The sequence below is a fragment of the Ambystoma mexicanum genome, chromosome 5p (genome assembly GCF_040938575.1).
Source record: "Ambystoma mexicanum isolate Mex_15411 chromosome 5p, UKY_AmexF1_1, whole genome shotgun sequence".
Taxonomy (NCBI): Eukaryota; Metazoa; Chordata; class Amphibia; order Caudata; family Ambystomatidae; genus Ambystoma; species Ambystoma mexicanum.
This window is the reverse complement of record NC_090930.1, coordinates 1,283,749,031-1,283,772,173: the sequence shown is the minus strand read 5'-3', so window position 1 is coordinate 1,283,772,173 and position 23,143 is coordinate 1,283,749,031.

Here is a 23,143-nt window from a genome sequence, read left to right as displayed (position 1 = left end):
GCCCAAGGAACCGCCCCTCACACCAAAAGTAGTGAAATGATTTCACCACAATAATATAATTTGGTGAAATGGGAAAGCTGAGATTTGAGCCCAAATTTCCCCATGTCGCAGTTTGCAATCTGACATGCTTCATCTCTTCCCATCTTCCCATCTCATTCAGTCCCAGACCATCTTATCTTTCGACCACTGTAAAGAGGTGTAAAAGCAATAGAGGTTATTGGTAGAGCTGAGTCATGGGGACTGGCTTCACTCTAGTAGCTAAACATGTGTTGGCATGGCAAAATACCCATACCTGGCTACATACCTCCCTAACGCACAACAATAAATCCATTCCTGGAACACTGTCTACCCACTGCCCCACAACATACGAGCCTCACTTGATATACTGCCTCCTCAGCAGTACGGATTATATACATCATTCATATTTATTTATATAGTAACACTGTAGGTTATAAACAAATATGAGTGAGAAATTTCCCACAGATAGATAAAGGAAACAAGGCACAGTGATGTAAAGTGATTTGCTCAAAGATCACATAATGTCTCTATTGTGGAAGCACAGATATAAGCCCTAGCTTCCTGGTTCCAGGGTTTCAAAAATAGACAGCAGAGAAGACTTACGGGCCTGATTCATGGAAGAGTTTTATAATGGTGCAATCCCATAGGAAAACGTTCTGTGAATCAGGCCCTTAACCTTCTCCTATTCCATCTTCAGTATTAGAATTGCTTTTCTGCAAAGTTGTTACTCAAGGGCTAGACTAGTACAATATCTGGATTTCAAAGCATAAATTCACATGGTAAGTCAAATTATCGAAATATAGAAGAAAATCTTAATTGAAACATTTGTTAATAATGCAAGTGTACACTGCTTTGTTAGAAGAATTAAAGGGATTCAGTCCCACAATTGAGTGCAGTGGGTTGCGGGTTAGGCACACATTTCAGCAACCACCATTCAATCTGCTGACCTATATTTCCAGATTTTTACCTCAATCTCATTTACCGTATTTTCCCTAACAATTCCCCTTCAAGGTCCTTCCTTTCTACCACATCCTCAATACACCTTCATCCCATTCCATAGAATTAATTTTCATACTTTTGTTCATCTTTTGCGTTATATCTTAACGCTTAAATCAATCCTCTTACTTTACATGGCACGCACCCCTTTCACTTGCCCACATTGCTCAGTCACCAATTCCTTGTCACTCACACCAGTTCATTGCCCTGGGTCACATGTAGATGGTAGACCACCTTGATTTTCTAGTCAGCCTCTGCAAGACATGACAAGATGCTCTAGTCACGGTCTTGCTGGTAAATGTGGATATGGAGTATGCACTTGGACAATGCAGAGAGAATGACACAAAGCGGACATTATTTTTGTTGTGCTCCCAAGATGCACTTTCTTGGAAAGTCAGCTGCATATTTCAGTACATGGAAGCAAAGGAAGCTGTGAGACGAGTTGGTCTGGGATCTAGTGATTGAGAAGGAGGAAGAGTGAGCTATCATATTTATTGTGTTTTCAAAGAATGTGAAATGTTTGTGTTTATGTCCACTTTGTGTGAATGTGGTGATGTGTTTGAGTGTGCTTGTGACTAGGCAAAGTATATGTGGAAGGATGCATCTGTATTTCTGTGACTATGGGCCTCAATATGAGGTTGGCGGTAACCCACCTGTGTCACAAGTGGGTTACTACCAACCTTGTAACACCGGGAAGTCAGACGCCATTAAATGTTAGTCTGCATTCCCCACAGGAATGGGGACCCAGAAGCACTGGAACTGTTGCTAATGGTGCCGGTGCTTCCATGACAACTCTGCTTTCCGGGCCGTTGTGCCCAGCAGGTCAGACCTGCTGGGCGCAGAGGACCAGGAAAGCAGAGTTGTAGTCTGCTGGTCCGGAAAGGGTGCAGGTACGTTGCTACCGGCACCCTTATTTCCAGACTGGCAGACTCGTAATGAGGCCCTATGTGTCTATATTGATGAATATGTTGTCGATTTGTATGTGTGACTTTTTTTAGTCATATAAGAGTGTGCTTGACAAGACAATAAAAAAGAAAGAATTAGGGGACCAATAGAGTTAGGTGGTATTGGTCAAATAAGGGTTTTTTGGCAAATAACACTGATTTTACTGCTTGCTCTATTCAGTTTCTAATCAAATACCACAGGCAGTATTCCATGGGAATACCTGCATCAATATTTTAGGCAGACCTTCTGCTGTAATCAACTTATTTTTGCCTCAACTTAAGAGGTGGAGTTAAAAAAACAAGCCAAATTGGCCCCAACGAACTAAAAACATTTTGGCCTCATTACGAGGAGGGCGGTAAGGGGTTAACGGCACAGGTAAAGGTGCCAGAGCCGTTAACCCCTTACTGCCCCATTACAAGGGCCGCTCGTGGGACCTGCTCAGGGCACCTGGTTTTACCAGACGTCCTTAGCGGGTCCCGCGAGCGGCCCAGCATGCTAACAACGGGCCCGTCATTAACGGGCCCCTTTGTTAGCATGCTCCCCATTCCCAATGGGAATGGGGATGGACGGGGTCCGGGTTCCCTGAATGGGAGGGCCCGGTATTTCCAAGGTTGGAATGGCCCGGTATTTCCCCATTCAGGGAACCCGGGCTCGAGTTTGGGGGTAGCCATGCCCTTATTAAAGGCATGGGTACCTCCAAACCTATAATGAGGCCCTTTGTTTACACTATAGAAAGGAAGTGCAGATGCATCCCTTCAATACTGTGAAAAATGTTTTTACAAAGGGACATGGGAAGGGAGTACAAACTTGGTCATTCCCGATGTCCCGTCTCCCCAAATTTCTCATGTACTGCACAAAAGTGTCAGAATGGACTTTTTTGCACACAAACAAATGCACAGCAGTGGCTGACACCAGTACTGTACATAGTGCCTCATTACAAGTTGGGCAGCATTCTGGCACTAAATCCACCAGAATACCTCCCAACAAAATTATCGTTACCGCCACTTGGTCTGGCGGAATTGCATCCGGATTACAAGTGGCAGTGTACTCTGGTAATTTGGGCAATTTTGCCAATTATTCGGCAGATAGTGGGAGGATTTACTTCCAGCATGTTGCTGGATGTAAATCCCTCACTCCAGGGCCAAACCCGTAGCATGGAGGTGAGGGAAAAGTGGCAGGAATTCCGTTTCTGGCAATTTTTTCCCACACTGCCATACTCGTAATGAGGACCATAAACCTTTTACACTTTCACATTGACGGTGGAAAAAACAGATCTGCATATGTTACCATCGGCAGAGGAGGTATTTCTAAAAAAAAACCCAGAGGAATTCCAAAAATATCACCTCTGCCGGTGGTTAACTCTGAATTGGGTGGATTTTAAGAAATATTTCTGCTGGAGGTGGTATATTTCTCTAGTGGTATTTCATTAAAAAATTAGCCCAACTCTGAATGACCCCAAAATTTGAAGTACATTAATCATCATTACCTGAATGTTACATCTTGCTGTGCACATTTCTAAACTATGCCCAACAGTGACTACCACAAACAATCCAAAAATCCATCTCCATAAGCACCATATAGTAACATCCATGAGTGCTATTCAGGGTGCTATTCAACACTTTTTACAATTAACTCACCAGTAATCCATGAATTCACGAGATCTTCAGGTAGGCACACTTACAGAATCAAACCGTGGTAAACTTTAAAAAGATATGGAACCTTAAATCCTTGGCAAGTTGAATTTGTGATAAACTGCTGAGGATTGTAACAGAACAATGGTTTATGGCCCACATTGGTACCAACATTAACATCAGGGATCATAGAGTTTGACATGTAAATGTGTAGATTGCCTAGGCACCTATGCAGATCTGCAACATTTCTGAATTCTAAATGTGTGTCTCACCCTATCAAAACAGAAGCTGAGCTGGCCTTGCAGGACCCAGTTCCTTTGAGACAGGCTAGTTCTGAAGGATTTTACCTTTTTCAATTTTCTTTTGCATTTTGCACTTCTGACTTCTGTCAGAGGGAGCAACAGCCGAGCCTGCCTGGGGGACAATTGTCAGTCCTCCTTCCCAGTCCTCCCCTCTGGAGATCTCAGATTGGCCTTTGATAGATGAGTATATAGGGAACAAACGCCTGCAGTTGGCCATAATGGAGCTGTCGAATAATGTGCCCCCAAAGAGTGAGGCATAGGTGCCTTAGAGTTGCTTTCTCCTGGAAGATAGCCTTGTATAGACATAACAATTGGCACTAGGCAACCCCAGTACACTTAACAGTGTCTCATTTTGAGGTTCTTAGACAATCATTCCATATAATTGGAGGTATGTATCTTAATCACAACAAAACCTGTCAGTAAGAGGGTTATCTGGGATGAACAGAAAATTACCCTTTCATGGAGGATCTCCGGTAGGTTCACCAGGAGGGGTCCAAGAAGTGTGATGTTTACATTGGATGATCAATTAATGGAGTGGGTGCACGGTCATTGTTGCAGTCTTAGAAGGAAGAAGATGGTGACTCATTTCCCTCCTGCATCTTCTCCTATTTAAGGTGCATTAAACAGCAAGGGTACATCTGCATCATCTCTCAAAATGACTAGCCGTTTGCTAAATTCAGAATGAGCACTGTATGCTAATCCAAACATTTTGCCCTATTTGCAACATATCCTGATGATGTGAAACAACCATTGAGACCAGAAAAGATGGCTGCATTTCTGAGAAATGTTTTGCTTCACATCATCAAATTATATTAGCTGATGGAGGCCAATGAGGATTATTTTGCTGCACAAATGAACTTGGGCTAATCATTTATCAGGACATAATTCAAGTTTTGGTTCAGAACTGTGAAGTCATAACCTGTGCTCAGTAAAGGCTGGATCCATTGAAGCTAGGACATTAACACGTATGCATTCAAATGTATATGAAGCATCTAAAGTGGAATTTGGTTGAAGTGAGTCTACAGTGAAGTCTTGATCTCTTCCTAGATAATGAATATTTCAAGGAACGAAAGCAGACACCGCAGATGATGAATCAGGATATGATGTCCTCACATGGGGTAGTTGCTGGTGAACCAGAAATCAAACTATGTCATGAGTTCCCCATCTCAGATCTGGGTGGGGTCCTCTTGTTCCTCCACCACAGCACCACAGCTCAGATGAATGCTTATTATTGTTATTATTATTGTATCTATTCCGTGTTGTTCTAGCTTTGAGAAGCAACAGAGTGCCTTACAGAGGTATACAACAGTAAAGAAGCATAACATAGCACTTTTCAGGGGTAAAAACAGAACAGGTAGAGAAGGATTGTTTTCTGGTTCTTTCCTTTTTGCAGTAGTGAATTTCAAGTCTGCACATGTGCTGGCTTTTGGTGGTGCACTGTCCACCGGAGATGCTGAGTTTCACCTCAAGGTAGCTGGGTGACATGAATGTAACTGCCTTATAGATGATGTAGCAGGACTTGAAGGTGATTTGTACGTGCAGTGGGAGCCAATGCAGGTCAATGAGGGCCGGGTGATGTGGTCAGACCCCTGATGAGGCATATAGCTGTGTGTAGGACACATATGTTGGGCAGAAGAGAGGATTACAGGAGGACTTCGAGGAGGGCATTGCCCCTAATCAGGTGGGATAGGACCAGTGCTAGAACAGTGTATGTGATGCTGTGAGGAGGGTGGGAGGGCTTGACCTTTGCAGGAAGGAGAGCTGATACCAAGCTGTCTGACTTTCCTTAGCTATGTGTGTCATGAAGGAGTGGTGTTTTTCAATGTGGAACTCAAGGAACTTGGTGCAGGAGTAAAGCCTGGGTGTGAAGCCCTCAGGGTTCATGGTTGATAGGCTGGTCTGTATGTCTGGGTGTTTGGTGCTGTTGGTGAGGATTAGGAATTTGCTCTTGGAGGGGTTGAGCTTCATGTGTGCACTGGACATCCAAGACTGGATCTGTGAGAGGCAGGTTTTGAGTCTATGGAAGTCCTTGATTGAGTCAAACTTGTGGTATAGCTATGTGTCATCAGTGTATTGATGGATGGATGTGGATGTTGTGTATAGCTAGGAGGGCTCTTAGCGGCTCAATGTATAGATTGAAGTTCACTGGGGAGAGGATTGCAAATGGGGGGATAGCTATCTATGATTCACAAGCCTCAAATTTGACATAATTGTAACAGCTTAGGCTACATGGGTGCTCACAAACTCATTATACTCCGGAGGAATATAATGGTACTGAAGGGTGAGAGTTGTGTGCCATGACGTGATTGGTGAATTGCAGTGTGAGTAGTAATGATGGTACATTGTCGTAGTTAGTTGAAGGTAAGAGTAAGGTGAAATTCACGTGCATTTGATGGTGAAGGGAACAGTCTACCACATGATTGTAGTGTGTAAGAAATATTCTCTGCCACTTTCTGTTTGTACACTTTACCCTAGACTAGGCTAGAGACCAGCAAGGCTTAGAACTGCAATAGGCACACACTAGATTCTGGTAACATTATATACCATCAATTGATCAGGCCACACAATAACAAACAACCACATGTGTGCTCAGAATGTTATATTTTTATCTGAAAAGATATAAACTTCACAGCAAGAAAAGACACATACATCAAATCTTTGCATGGTGGTATGTACGAACAAGCAAATCATGACCTTGTAAGTGCATGGTGTTGGAGAGAGGAAAACAAAACATGCAATTCTACACTGACTAGTTTCTTTTAGGTAGTGGAAAAAACCTAACTAGCATTCATTGCCAATGTGTAATACAGTGTGACAGACTTATTGTTTTCCCCTTCTTTTCTATTACTAGAATGGGGATGAAATTAGGAAACAACCTGGTAAGCACTTTAGTTGGTTTATGAAATCAAATGTGTTTTAGGAATAGCCTCAACTCCCCCTTCACCCCTTACCATCAAGCAAAGGTCAGGTTATTATGAAGTTAGAGATAATGGACTAAATATGTTTTAAAGTTTCAGCCAGGCAGAACCCAGAGTAGACTCTGTCATGCAGCAAAGAGCCCCTTGCAAACATCCATGCCAAAGGCCAAAATGCCTAGGTCAAAAACCCAAGACCAAAGATTCCAGCCTTCCAGCTCTCAACCCATTACACGCCTTTGTCCAAAATCCAGCTCAGCACATATAGATTCTGAGCATTCTACCCACCTATCTTTCAATGTCGCCTCCTTCACTCCAGCCCATTTCTGGTGTCAATCCCAATTTCCACACATGACACAGCTTCTGGGAATATTCTGAAGCCTTTTAGCACCCATCTCACCCCCTCTCGTTTTTGGCAAACTGCACACCTGCTGACCGTTTCTTCCTGTGCTCATAAGAAAATGAAACATGCCACCCTCTCTTCCTGCACCTCTTACTGAACAATAGGCATCTCTTTATTTTCCAAGACCTGTCATCTTGTTACATTGTGCATTTCACCTTGCAAAACAGGCTTTTCGCCCTTTAGTTTCTGCTTTTCTGCTTTTCTGAATCTAACCCTCGCAAGCAAAGCTGTTTTGTCCAAGCAACACTGTTTTGTCCATGATCATGCTGTAATGTTAATACGCTATGGCCTGCAGCCCCCAAATCTAACCCCATTGGTTTACCCTCAATGCTCCACATTAGTACTAACATACCATATCACACACAGCACATGCTGCAATGTTAGAATCAGTTGAAACTGGTGGCTCACCATTTCTGTTGAAATTAGTGGCCTACCATCTGTGGTGAAATTAGTGGCACACAATTTCCCTACATCTCCCCCTTTCTCTCTAAAGGACACTGCTTAAACATGGAATGCAAATCATGCCTAAATATCATGTGCTCCATGCAACACATTTTTAATGCTGTCATACCATGTGATGTTCGTGCAACAATGTGAGTATGTGTTTTGCATAATAGCGAAGTGTAAAACATTGCATCAAATGATTTTTTTGGGGGCAAACATTGTCCATAGATTTAAGGAAGAACAGCAACATGATGAAAACATAGAAAAGAGGATACTATGAAAGAATTATAGTGAAATAATAGAAATAATAAAATAAAAACGAGAAAATATTTAGAATAGAGTGGGCATCTTTGGTACTTGGTGATGACATTTTCCAAAACAAGTCCTAATACTGGCCCGGCTCGAAAACACTTTGTCTGTTTGCCAGAGAGGTCTGTATCTATGTCAAAAAGTACATCACAACAAGATTTCAGATGTCCATCTTGTCATTTGGTTCTCTTCTTAACACCCACCAGTATCTTTCTGCCTTTCCCCCTCCTTTGCTCCCGGGTACTCCACCTTGATCCGGCCCAAGGCCTCTTATGTGGACACCTGACTCCAGGGACCCCACAGAACGCTGATGAAGGAAAACAGATTGAACCATCTAAACCAGAAGAGAGACAGACAGGTTAAGTACTAAGAAAATATACATTTTCTTTTAGGATTTCCATTGTCCTTCAACTGTCCAGCACAAACCTTAAACAACATCTGTATATACATGTACATATATATTTGTGTCATTAGTATACATCCTTATTATTCATTCATTCCTTCAGGCACACCACACCGAGCACATCTACTTACCTGCACTGATGAACCCCTTTCATCCTTTCTGTGAGCTACTTACCTTATTGTTAACCACCTTACTGACTTACTCACGTCAATTTTAATATGACTGTTACACCGCTCACTCCTTACTTGTATGTCCAGACTGCTCCAACCTCTGAACTTCATGTTTTGGGTGAAATGGCTTTATTTGATTCACGTCGACAATTTGTTCCACAGCCAGATCCTTTTCCTTGTTCATCATTCTGTACACTACAAGCAAAACCTTGCCCACAATTTTGAATGGGTCACACCAGGATGCCATACATTTGACATTTTTACTTTTTCCTTTCGTGAAGTGTAGCTTGTACACCTATAAACCCATTTCATACTCCCTAACAGATGACTTCCTTTCATAGTACGATTTCGCACCCTCAGCTGCTCTTTCCAGATTTTGTCATGCAAATACAAAATCATGCTGCAAATGACATGATATGATGTGGCATGTATAACACGCCTATACACAAGTTGCTCAAACAAATGCTTTCTAAACTCTTCCATATACTTATGAATTGTGGATGCATTCAACAAAACTTGCTCATTGGTTCTATACAATGAATGTTGCCGAAGTACCATTTTCCTGCCTCTGATGATTTCATGTGGACTGAGATTTGGAGACTTCAATGGTATTGCCCCAATGGCCATCAGTACCAAAGGGAGTTACAGATCCCAACTAGACACTGCTTTAGCCACATATATTTTAAGAATATCAATTATTTATTGGTTGCATCGTTCTGCACCCCAACTAGAAAATGGCCAGTATGAAATGTGTAGCTTTCTCTTTACTCCAAGAATCTGCCACATCTTGGTCATCACCGCACTGGTAAAATGGAATCCACTGTCTGATTCTATTCTCTGAGGTAAACCAAACCTAGAAAATAGGTGATTCACTAACAAAGTAGCTGCTGTCTGTGCACAACAGTCAGGTGCCTGTATGCATTTAAACCACTTTGACATTAAACAGGTAACTGTTAGCATGTATTTGTTTCCATGTGATGATCTTTGGACTGGGTTAAGGAAATCTATTTGCAAATCTGACCAGGGTAGTGTCAGACCTCTTTTCTTTAAAGGTGCTTTATGTGTTGGGGAGGCTGGCTGGAACTGTGCACACAACAAACACCCCAGGTAAACTCCACATCTTGGGAAATATGGGACCAATAATCATATTCCTTGAATATGTCCAGTGTTTTCAGTGAAGCTGTATGCCCCACTGATATTGCATCATCTGCATGATGTAGCATTAACCCCCAAAATGAAACAGGAACAACCTGTTGGATCTAACCTGAAATGGATTCTTGGACCAACAGTCTGTTTCACAGTTTAAATCTTTATTTATTCTTCAACATCAGACTAAATTCCTCTATTCCATTATAGTCCTCCACTATTAAAAGATTCTGCTTTGCATCTAACAGATTATTATATAACATGCCCATGATTAGGTCTTCTTTTTGTGCCCTGATCAAGTCCTGATCAGGCGTGTCAAAGATCCACTGCACCACTGGTTAATCATTTTCTCCCTGAGATATGTAACGTGTTACCACATCCACTAGGATCAATAGAAACCAATTACCCCATTACAATCCAATACTGTCCAATTGATCCATCCTGTCAAATCTTTAGTTCTCTACGTCTGGTGTCGAAGAAGGACCTTGTATCTTTCACCAGTGAATTTTCATCTCATTTACTGAAACAAGATTGTCGATGGCCTGAATCAAATCACTTTTCCATGTTTGAGTGTTTTTTTGTTGCACATGACCACTCCTCTCAGCTTCCACCACTGGTTAGTCTTATACAAAACTATTCCGGGCATAATCAGAATCATTAACCAAAACTATTTCTTTTAATTTGTTTTCTACTGTTGTGGATATTGCTTTGTAAATTGCATCCGATTCCGCCACTTGTCTACTTTTGGGACCTATGCTCACATTCACCTGGGGATATACACTTACACTGGACCACACATTCCCTATTCCTGCCACCAATTCTTTTTCAGAGTCACCGCCCATGTGGTATGCACATCCATCCACATATACAGTTGGGAGATGTCTACACCCTTCTTCATCAGAGGCCTTGTGTGATGATTATTCAAATTCAGTCAACTGTGTTTCTAATTCTGCACCATCAGTAGCATCTGCAGTTGCAGAGTCATCTATGTCTGCCAGCAGCCCATGAGGTACTGTACTCTTTTTATTTTTCCCTGTTTCACTTCCACGGGGAATCCATGTAATGCAGTGTCCATGATGTAATTCTTGACTGGGCTAAGCTCCCTGATCTTACCCTTTTACTCTGCAAGAATTGCAGGGGCTGATTAGTTTCAACAATCAATCACTCTCCTTGAATAATGGGGCGGTAATGTTGAAATGCCCACAAAGTCTTAAAAAGTGCCTTTTTCACATTCATTAAATTGTGTTTCCACCTGTGACAGTGCTTTGTGAGCACATGCAATGTTTTTTTTTAATTTGAATCATGCTTTTTTTTTAATTTTTTTTTTTTATTATTTGTATTTATCCAAAATCTGGATTTAACAAAAAAAGGGCTTCTTTTCTTCAATTTATGTGCTTGCAGTCGGTGGCGTACTCTGTGTGCACTGCAGTAGGGCATTCTGTAGGATTTTTGCAGTTGCGATCGACCAGTTTGTTTTTTGTCCACTGATTAGGCGGTTCCACCATATTTCCTCTTCGCTATCAGTATATAGTTCAAGGTGCGGGTGAAGGTATAGTAAACAAAGCTGGTGCATCGTTGGGCATACCATTAGCAAATGTCTTACTGTTTCAGAGTCAGCATTACATAGACGACAGCTTTTGGAGGTCGAGTGTCCTCTTGCAAACAGAATCTCGTTTGTGTGTAACAGATTTAGGCGAGCTCTTAGAAGAAAGTGTCTCATAGTTTTGTTAGGAAATCTTCTGAGTAGCTGGGTTGTCTCATTTAGCTTCTTTGGTGCTTGAGGGAAGGTGGACAAGGTCTTGTTTCTTTTAGCTGTCTCTTCGGTGTTAATCCAGTCAGCCTCTTCCAGTTTTTTTTAATCTTATTTGGATTCGTGATGAGGTCTTCTTTTGTGCACGCAATTTGGGTCAGCTTTGATTTTATAAGTTCGGCCCAATTCAGAATCATACTGCACGCGCCTTTCTTGATCTCTAAGTCGATTAGTTTGTAAAGAGGTGGTGCGTCGGGAAGGATTGTTTTTCTGAACAGGGATACACTTGCCAATTCCACTGTCGTGCCAAGTGAGACGAGGCCAAGTTCTCGTCTTATTGCCTCCATCTGGGTTGATTTTGGCAGATTTAATACTGATTTCCAGAAGTAACCCTCCAGTTTTTTCCATATTGTGTTTGGAACCGATGGCATCGCCGCTGCTCCGTATGTCAGGGCCGGGACAACCTTGGCTTTATAGAAGGTAATTGTCGGAATCAGAGAAAAGCGGCCAAATTTCTTGTCCAGCACTCTAGCTTGGGAGGTCAGGGAACGTACTTTATTCCAGAGTTCTGTTTGCATCGCTGAGTCCGTGGGAGTGCTGTCTATTTTTACACCCAGGTATCTGAAGTTTTTTACTGTTTCCACTTTGACTTTTTCAAGGTTTCAGGTAAAGTCTTTCGCTTTTTTGGTTTTGTTTCCCAGTATAAGCACTTTTGTTTTTGCTTTGTTTATGGTTAGGTTGGCCTGGTTGATGAACTCTGCTAGATCGTTCATTTGTCTCTGTAGACCAATTTCAGTTTGTCCAGCAGGGTGATATCATCGGCGTATAGCATTCTCGAGACTGGTGAATTACCAATTTTCGGAGGGAACGATCGAGTCTGCTTGGTTGCTTCTTTTATGTCCCCCAGAAAAGCAATGAATAATTCAGGGGCCAACGGGCATCTCTGTTTCACTCCTCGGTTGTTTGCAATCTCTTCCGAAAGTAAGCCCTGATGATCTAGTTTGACCCTCATGGTTGTTCCTTTGTGGAGAGCTTTTATTGGAGCAAGGATGTTCGGGGGACAATCCCATGTTTTTAACTTCTCCCATAGCATTTCTCTGTCCACCATATCGAATGCTTGCGATAGGTCGATGAAAGCGAGAAAAGTTCTCGAGGATCCTTGCAGAGACTTACTTTTGATTATGCTAAGTAGCATGATGTTAACTTTGGCCGTTTGTTTTTTTTTTAATCCAGCTTGAAATGGATCGGCGCAGGGGGCGCTCTTTGCCCAGTTTTGGAATCTCTTTAGGAGCAGGGAACCGTATATTTTCCCGATTGTGTCCAACAAGGCAATTGGCCTGTAATTGCGTGGATCCGACTTTTCGCCTTTTTTATAGATGGGTACCACTATAGCTGAGGTCCAGGACCTCGGGACGGTTCTGGTATTTGAACAATTGCTGAGCACCTGGCTAATGAAAGGCACCCAGTTTTCGGAGTATGTTTTCAGATCGGTGTTTGTGATCCCGTCTGGACCAGGTGCTCTGGAAGCTTTGAGTTTTCTCAGCAAATCATGGATGTCTCCTTTATCGGACACGTCAATCCACTCTGTTTCGGTTTCCTCATGGTTTGAAGGGTTCGCCTTTGGTGGTGCTCGAAACAGATCAGTGAAATGCATTATCCAATTTTCTTCGCTTACTGCGTTACAAGGGGTGTTTGAGTTGGTCGTGCACACTTGATTTAGCAGTTTCCAAAAGTCTCTAGCATCTTTTCCCGCCCCTTTTTTCAGCATTGTTTCAGAGTCTTTTTGATACAGATTTATTCGATGGCTTTTTATCCATGCTTTGTATTTTTTCGTTTCTTCTTTCAGTTCTTCTTGCAGTGCTGTCGAGTTGTTTCTTTTCGTCCACCTTTTTAGCTTTCGTATTATGGCCTTCTGGCCACCACCTGTTTGTCAAATTGGTGCGACTTGGCCGAGTCCGTCTCCATTTTCTTGTTCGAGAGGATTTTGAGAGGGCTGAGCATCGGTTGGTAATCTACTGTTGAATTGCAGAATGAGTATTTTGAAGTTAGTTGGTCGATTTTTTCTGCTGTTAGCCTTAGGCGGGTTCCTTGATTGTTACTTTCGACCGTGTGCCTCCACTTCCTTTTGTCTTTGCAACTTGAGATCCACGTTGCTTGTAGTAAGTTGTGGTCGCTAGCTTCTGTTTTAATCACCTCGAATGAGGACATCACTTTCTGCATTTCTGCAGATGTGAAGATGTAGTCTATTGTTGCAGACTTTTTCATTCTTTTCCACGTCGGAGGTCTATTTGTAGCAGGGAAGTCCTTAGCCATGTTGCTGAATCCTCTGGAAGCCATGAGGTCGTTCCATTGGGCTCCTCTTTCTTCCTTTGTGCTCTTCCTTTTAGACTCACTCGGCCGTTCCCTTCCGGTCAGAGAATTGGCATTTAAGTCTCCACAGATTATTATGTGAACTGTGTTTTCCTCCACAAATAGGGTGTCTATTGATTTTTCAATCAGTTTGAGAAACTTTGCGTTAGAGATTACTAGGGAATTCCAATATACAACAATCACTGCGAGCTTGGCCTTCTGAGGATCTTTTTTGGAAGTATTTTTGACGCACGGGGGCTTGCCCATTCCAAGGATACTACCAGATGGTGTTTGGATGATTCCAGGACTTTCGAAATGTTGATTCCACTCCCTGCACGAACCGCTAGTAAAATTCCAGACGATGGCCTGCCCAAGCGGCTTTTCACTGCCGGGGAGAGAACAATTTCAAAGCCGCCCAAGGACGGTACCTCCGTGAGCCAAGTTTCTTGTAGGGCCAAGATATCAAACAGCCCTAAGTTGATTCCTCCTTTGTGTGTTAGATGTTTGAATCCGCATGTATTCCAGGAGCCCAGCTTTAGGGTGATTTCATTTGTTTCGTCCACGGTGTATCGAGGCGGCTGTTTAGGCCCTGCTAGTTGCTATTTTTGTGGTGATTTGAGAAGGGCTTTCGGTAGCCAGGACCACAGTTGCTTCCTTATGCTTTGGCTGTCCTGGGATTCAACAGGCGCGCTGGTTCTTTGTTGGATGGGATTCTGAGTGGTCGGTTTCTCTGATGCTTTAGAGACGCAGGGAGGAATAGAAGAGGTTGTCTGCCACTTTTGCTCCTTCGTCATTTCTGTTCCCTCTCTTGATTCAATTTCTCTTCCCTCCGCGTGGGATGTAGGTTCGCGGACTAGTTCTCTCCTCAGATTTTGCCTAGGTGTTTCAAGGAATGCATACTCCCTTCGGTTTTCCAAGTTAGTTCTTTCGTAGTTTGAAGTTTGGTGTCGGATTAGCGGAGACACTCGCTTCTGTTTTCTCCACCGCGGGGTACGGGACGAGGTCTCGTAGTCCCGTCTCTTTGGTTCTGATCGGTCTGGGGCATTCGGGTGCGGACTTCTTATTGTTTCTCTCTCCCTTGCTGCTTCACTATTGGACTCCGACCAGTTTAGTATCCTGATTCCGGATTTATGTAGTTCTCGCCTGGTGTCCTCAAGGTCTTTAATCACAAATGATGCTTTTAGATGTAGGTAGGCTTTTGCTGTTGATTTTTTGTGATACGGTTCAACCAGTGCCAGGTCGTCTGACTTCAAGCTTTTTAGCGAGGTAGTTTTACCGAAGATTCGGAGTATCATGTTTCTGTTCAAGGTTATGTACTTGGTGTTCCCGGGTTTCTGTTCCAGTTTGTAGATTGTTGTTTTTGGCTCTTGTCTGTGTTTTTTCTGTCTTATGAGAGAATTGAGTTCTGTCAGCCTTCTCTGGGCTTGTGGGCGTTCGTGAGACCTTGGGCTATTTCCCACTCCTCGAGTTATTTTTGTAACCTCCGCGGGGAGAACTGCTTTTTTTCCTAATGGCTGTTTCCAAAAACTCAGTTCCTTTGATCCTCCCCGGGTTCTTCTCTCTGTTCTCAGTGCTTTGCTCAAGGGCGGGTGGTGCCCGGGTGTTCTTTGACCACTTTCCTCCGCCAGTCGTTTTGGGGACGGGGTTCTTTTGTCTGTAGTTAAGTCGATTTGAATGCTTTCGTCTGGTGAATCAAGATGCTGAGAAATGTTCATAGAGGTCTTGTCTCTTAGAAAGTCGTCCACGGATTTCGGTGAGTTTGTTAGTGGCTGAATGGCAGACATTTTTTCATAGGCCCGGGAAGGTTTGAGACTTGTTCCGCTTTCAGAGGGCTGTTGTAGCGCGATCTCCCCTTGGTTTTTCTGTCTCTTTTCACGAGTTAGACTCGGCGGGGCTCCGAGAGTAAGGACTATTTCTTTTTGGTCCGCTCTCAGGGATGTTAGGGTTGAAGACTTGGACTTTGGTGGACTGTCCGGCTTTGTGGCCCTTGAGATGTTAGTGCCCTCTGCTGGCCCTTTGGGGGCTTTTAATGCAGATATCCGAGACAAGCAAGGTTTTGATTTAGAGGAAAAAGCGGAGAAGATCGGAAATTGGCCCTCCCGGGATCGATTTAAGGCAGAAGACAAATTTTCTCCCTTGGACATCGGATGGCAGCATGGTTCGGTTTGGGTAGCTTTGTTTCTTCTTGAAATGAGCACAGCAGGTTTTAGGATTTGTCCCTCCTTTTCCTGTCCCCTTAAAGGGGAAGAGCGACCTGGTGCGCCCGTTGGCTTTTCGAGTGGGCGTGTTCCCAGTGCTGTAATATATCCTTCAAGGAATAGGAGCTTGGTGTGTGTCATTGCTAGTAGCGTGGTCTGGTCTTTCAGCGAGTCGCTCAATGCTTCATAAAGTTTACAGAAGGGGGCGAGCGCTATTGTTATTGCTGACATAAAAGCCAGAGTGTCGTGTTTTTTCCCTGGGGTCTCGTTTTTGCTGGGGGCGGAAGCCTCACTGCTCCTTCTGGCTTTGTTTGGGGTAGCGAGGGACTCGTCCAATGAAAGTTGTTGGGGCAGGTTATGTCCTTTATATGGGCGTGGATTTGGCAAGTTCTAAGGAGCTGGCTTCTTTTGTTTGTCATTTGGGGAAGTCTGTGTGGAGGAGTTTGCTCCCTTAGTCTGCGTCCAAACGGCCACTAGGCTTGTGGGCGATGCTTCCTTCTGTGGCTCAATTCTAAGTTTGTTGCTATTTACTGGTTCTGACCATTTTGAGTTAGTAATGGGACTGATAGTTGGACTCAAATTTCCCGGGCATATCAGCTCTGAGATGTCCGGGCTTTGTGTTGTGTTCAATGGGCTTAGAGTCCTGGCGGTTCTGTCGCTCTGTAGTTCTAATCCCAAGTCATCCGCTGGTATGTCACTTGTATTGTCGTGGCTCTCTGTCGGCAAAGCCATCTTCGTTTTTCGAGGGGTTGTGAGGACGAGGGTGCCATTTCGATGTCGCCCCTTCATTTCGCTGATTTGTTGCTCCGGAGTGGCATAACTGCCTAGTGCGCTTACTGCCATGGGACCCTTCGGGTTATTTCCCAGCCCTGTTTCGTGGCTGGGGGGTGTCGGAATGGGATGCCGATTCTCGCACTGAAGGGAGGCCGGAGGGTTGTCTCGCCCTGCGGGTTTCCTATTTGCAGAGTCTTCTTCGGTTATTCTCGTCTTGGGGGTTGGAGCAAGATCTATAAGTGCTTCTAGTATTTGAGCGTCAGAGATTTCATCATCTGTGACGAGTTTTTTTTTGCCCAGACGGGTGAAGAAGTCTTTTACCGACATGCCCTGGTTTATTTTGCACGTTGTAGTTTTTGCTAATCCTCTCTTTCTTGCTGTATTGAAGAAGATGGAATTTTTTCTTTGGTGTTGTTGTGAGCTTTTCATGTAGAGCTCGTGCAGATGGGCACTAGATGTTTCTTTATTTTTAGATGTTGCACTTCTTTTTTTTTTTTGTTGTTTCTTTTTTGGGCTTTTGTTTTTGCGCCACAGCCCATTTTTCTGCAAGCACGGAGTGGTCGCTCTTGCCGATGGTGTTATGGGATGAACGGGACTGTTTTGTGTCTCCATGTCTGCCCATTCCTCTGTTGGTGCTGAAGGGGGTGGGCCGCCTGCTTCCCTCGGCTCTCCGCGGCTGTGGCTCTCCGATGTTGTTCCAAGTCTCTCCACTGGTGGAGCCTCGTCGAGTGGCTCCCCGAGCGTTCCCTTGGCGACTCTCACTAGTCCGCTCTCCTCCGGGGGCGGACATAGGAGCGGGAGCTCCTCCTCGAGCACCGTCAAATCAACGCAGCGCTCATTCGGTTCCTCAACCCCGGGGCCCCCAGCCCCCGCAGGAGGCACCACAGGTGGGCTTTCCGGAAGGCAGGTAAGAGCTGCCTTGTCGTGTGCTGTGGGCGGGATTTTGAGTTCCAGGTGGCCGCCCTGTTTTGGACTCTCGCGGCTGCATACGCCGCTCTCCCCATCTTTGTCTTCCGCTTCCCCTCTCAGCCCTTCGGCCGGCAGTGGGCGGCGGGCCACGGTCGATGGGCGAGCTGGCGGGATACGCGAATTCTGCTGCTCGAGCAAGCCCGATGGGAGAGGCTTGCAGTCTGCATTAGGTCTGTGGTTAGCCATCCTGATTCGGGTGTGGAGGGGTGCAGAATTTAGGTTGCTCCCTGAAAGTCCGGTGCTATCATGTCCCTTTAGGGCTATGGCGAAGGTTTGTTGGAGATCGGCGGAGTCCATTGCGGCTTGGAGCATGGGGCCGAGGCCCCCCTCTAAGAGTTCCGCTGCTCGGAGAGGGGGCTCGAGCTCAGAAGTAGCTTTACAAGCTGTTATCCCCCCCGAGGGGTTGGCCCTATTTTGGGCATGCGGTCTTGGGAAAGTGAGGGGTGATTGGACGCTTGGCCCCCCAGGAGTTGGATTGAGTTCGCCCTTTGTAGTGGTTAGTGGTTTTGAGCTTCTTAAGAGTCTCTTCTTCCCCTCTCCCGCCCTGGAGTGGGTCTGTTGAAGGTCGACTGGCTGCTGTATAGCAGGATCCATCTCTTCCATGCGGGATTGCCGGGACTTGCAGGGACTGCAAGGACTGCGACTCCCTCAGCGACTAGCTCCGCGGCCGCCCCGCGGCTGGAGGGTGGTTTTGTAGCACTTCCCTCTTCAATGGAGGGTGTAGAAAGACTGGAAACAGGACCAGAGTGGAGGGTAGACTGCAAGGACTGCGACTCCCTCAGCGACTGGCTCCGCGGCCGCTCCGCGGCTGGAGGGTGGTTTTGTAGCACTTCCCTCTTCAATGGAGGGTGTAGAAAGACTGGAAACAGGACCAGAGTGGAGGGTAGACTGCAAGGACTGCGACTCCCTCAGCGACTGGCTCCGCGGCCGCTCCGCGGCTGGAGGGTGGTTTTGTAGCACTTCCCTCTTCAATGGAGGGTGTAGAAAGACTGGAAACAGGACCAGAGTGGAGGGTAGACTGCAAGGACTGCGACTCCCTCAGCGACTGGCTCCGCGGCCGCTCCGCGGCTGGAGGGTGGTTTTGTAGCACTTCCCTCTTCAATGGAGGGTGTAGAAAGACTGGAAACAGGACCAGAGTGGAGGGTAGACTGCAAGGACTGCGACTCCCTCAGCGACTGGCTCCGCGGCCGCTCCACGGCTGGAGGGTGGTTTTGTAGCACTTCCCTCTTCAATGGAGGGTGTAGAAAGACTGGAAACAGGACCAGAGTGGAGGGTAGACTGCAAGGACTGCGACTCCCTCAGCGACTGGCTCCGCGGCCGCTCCGCGGCTGGAGGGTGGTTTTGTAGCACTTCCCTCTTCAATGGAGGGTGTAGAAAGACTGGAAACAGGACCAGAGTGGAGGGTAGACTGCAAGGACTGCGACTCCCTCAGCGACTGCTTTTGATACAAGATTGCTGACATACCTAGGTCTGTGAACTCTACCTCCAGAAAAAAATCTTGATTTGTCTTTGGGTAGGCCTAATATGTGGCCTTTATTAGACAATATTTCAATTTGGCTAACACCTCATTTTGTTCCTGTCCCTATTTCCAGGGAACTCCCTATTTCAATAATTTAGTCAAAGGTTGTGAGATTTCTGCATATTCTTTGATGAACTTCCCTATTGTAACTTTTTATCCCTAACAAGCTCTTTAATCCCTTCAAATACATGGGGTATTTTAACTTTTGGATGGCTTCTACCTTTTTCTTTAGTGGATTTAACCTTGTTCTATAACTTCATGTCCCAAACTCGCTTCCACCATGCATAAACCCAAAGCGTGTTTGAGGTACTGTCAATGGATCTAATGAGTCCTCTGGACTCCAAATTTTGAATTATTTCTGCCAAGGAGTCTAAACAGGCCATGGGTAGCCTATATTGTTGCACACATACAGTTTCCCTACAATAGAATTCTGGCAATGTGGCAACATGCAAATCAGAATGCCCACAATCATAGGAGTCTTTAGCGAACACCCCCTTGAATTCTATGAATATGTTTCTCAATTGGTCTTTCTCTTCTTCATTTGTGCAAGCATCCACAGCCGAGATTTCTTACTCTACCATGTTAGAACATTCTGGGAAACCCTCTTAAGGAGGAATCTTTGTGCTTTATTCTAACTGTGTGGCAGTATCTTTTTGGAGAGAGGCCATTCTCAGGTACCTTGCAACTTCAGCCTCCACCTCAATTTGCTGTTTTTCTTCTGTCTTGTTTTCATCTATCTGAAATAGGATGCAATCATCCTGATGATGAAAAAGCACATCCTTTGGTTCACAAGGGTACACTGACTGAATTCTGAAAATCCCCTTTGGTTTAGAAAATAAATACTCAGGTAATCCACCCCTGAAGTGACATAGCTTTCATTAATATTCTCAATAACTGTGTTGTTTACATCTGGTGTGTAGTATGATTCTTGCATCACCATCCCTACCCCATGCTGTACCTTCTTTCAAGTAAATATCCGGACCTCCTTTGTTATCTGCAAGTATTTGGGTGGGACCATCCCCAACTTCCATTTAAGGTGTGTATTCACATTGTAGCCCCTGCAGTCTCCTGAATTCATTGGGACACAGAAATGCATTGGGCTCCTTCATTTTCTGTCCTTTCCTGTACTTCAGTGCCATTGTGAATTGCCATGGTAACATACTTTTTCACTTGAAGCTCAACTGCATATGGCTTTTACACACAATGATATGCTTGCCGTCTATCCTGAAATCCAGGTGCTGCCACACCCAGTCTGGACCAAACGTTTTTATTCAAGTAATCTAAAACCATACACATTCTGTGAATGATGTCATTTCCCAGATAGAATTTGGCTTTGGTTCTACTCACAATCCATATGGTGTGATGAATGCTTTTGGACCCTATTGTTATTTTCAACATGCATCTCCCCACAATCCTTTGTCCTGAATCAGCACCATCTATTATGAATATGTGTTGATTATTTTTATTTTAAAAGTTGGTATTTCTTCCTGGTCAAGCATTTGTTTGAATATTTTCTCGTTAAAGAAACTCTTCTCCTGTTCCAGGGCCAAAACTGCTTCAATCATTTCCGGATTCCCATTCACATTCATAGGTATCCAGGCCTGACCTTCCTTCATGTGTATTTCTGCAATGGTTGAAATATACTTTTCCTGATCTGACTGTGAAACATCACATTGTTCACAGTTTTCATCGCTTAGATAGAATCACAATGTGTTTTCATCTGTGTTTGCCAGTTCTTCTTAGGATCCAAGTGAATCCGTAATAACTGTTTTTTTCTCCTTGTATTCCGCCCTGGCACATAAGAATGACAGTGACACTAGGTACACAGCCATTTTGAAGATACACCTGCGCTGCTCTCTCCCACCTAGCGATGGTGTGACATTATTTTGCATTGCTAGCCTGGCTCACCACTTTTTGGGATTTCAAGGGCTTTTTAGCCAAAGACCACAGTACCTCATTTACCCCATCAATCAGAGATGACAGTCTCTTTGAACAATTTGTTCCTAACAGGAATGGACTCTTCTCAATGAGCGTAACCAACACTTCTTGTATCCATCTATGTTTCCTTCCTTGATGTCAAATTCAGTAGCACATTCCACCAGTGTTTCTTCCACATTGCAATAATGCACAGGGCTTTCACTCTGTCTCAATTTCAACATATCTTGGGGGAGTCTCCATTTATTTATGCAATGCAGCTTTGTGCTTGACATCACAGTCACCTGTGCCCCTGTATCCACCATTGCAAATACATTGCATTGTTCTTCTATTGTAATAGGGGCATACGATCTGTCTTCACATTCTTCAAGTATACATAGGAAATATGATCTGTTACTAATCTCAGGGCTGATTTTCATTATGCCTTCCTGAATTCCTGCTAAGCAAAGTGGCATGTGAAATTATATTTTACCCAACTATTTGCCCATCTCCTTTTCAATCGCTTCGATTATTTTTCTGTCCCGGGAGCTCACTTCAAGTTTTGCTACTGATGGCCCCCTGGTATAGAGAGGTCTCCTGAGTTCTGACCCCATTCCTTTTGTGTTTTCAAGATCATTTTGATTTCCTTCTCTTACCTTCACTCTGGTGAACAACTGCTTTGTGTTCTCATTAGCAACATGTAACAGTATGTCACCTTTTTGTGTTTGGAACTCACCTGGCACTTCTACCATGCCTATCACTTTTGCGTCTTTGAATATCTGCTAGTCAAAATCTTCTTCTGGGAACTCACCTGCACACGTGTCCTTTTGGAAGTTTTAAACTCTGTGGAGACATAAGCACTATTAGAATCATCAGGCAATGAAAGTCTATCATCTTTGTGCATTTTCTGTTTTCATGTATCATTTTGTTCAGTTTTGTTTCATTTATTTCTGATGCATTTAGGTCAACATTAATCCTGCGATGGTTCACTTGCCCACTGGCTATCAATTGTTCAAGTGTATGTTTCTCATCTTTTTCATGTGCCAGGTTTGTTTTGAACTGTCTTTCAACCTGTTGCTGTTTGGGTTTCTCCTGTGCATATCTCCTTTTGTTTTCCTTATCTTCACATAAATGAATGTAGTCAATAGTTTTGTTTAACTCTAGATTAAACCACACTTCCTTCTGGTGTGTATTTGTATGTCTATTTTATCATCATCAGGTAGTTTGGCTTAATTTTAAATCACTATGCAGCTCAGTTTGTCTGGTCAATGGTGGATCCTTTGTGCCTTCAGGGTGGGAAGTCTGACTGATTAGTCATTTGTTAATGCCTTGTTCAATGTTACTCTTACGTTCTGCATTCTCACTCAGCTGTTGCTTTTTCCCTGCACACAGAATTCCTATCTGCTCAGCTAACATTTTCACTTGTGCCTCTAAACACTGGAATCTAACCAGATCCCTAAAATCATCTATCTGTGGTATAGGCCGGTATGTGTTGAATTCATATTGGTCTGTCCTATTTTGGTTTCTTTCAGGAGACTGACTGCTGTTAGTGTTTCCCCTGAGTTCCTGGGGCAGAGGAGATTAGAGGGTGGGATGGCTGTCCTCTGTGCATAACCTCCTTGTGAGGAGGATTGTACATAGGAGCAAGGACTGTAGGTCACATTATGTCGCTCATGTGATAGATACTGCTCCCTTTATCGATTTCCATTGTCAATGAATCTATCTACATATCGTGGCCCTTTTTGATTGCCATATACTGATGTGGCAGGGTTAAAATGACTCTGTGCTCCCAACGGCTGGGAAGACCCGTTATGTGGTTGACTTTGGTTATTATTGGATCCTACCATTTTATACCAGAACCCCACTTGTGGCAAATTGTAAAGCATCTGGGACTAATGTAAGTATCCCTCTGACTTTGGTCTGCAGATTGAAATACAGTTGCCTGGGGTGCTGCCTTTCCCCGTATGTCCACACCCTTCTGGTTCTGT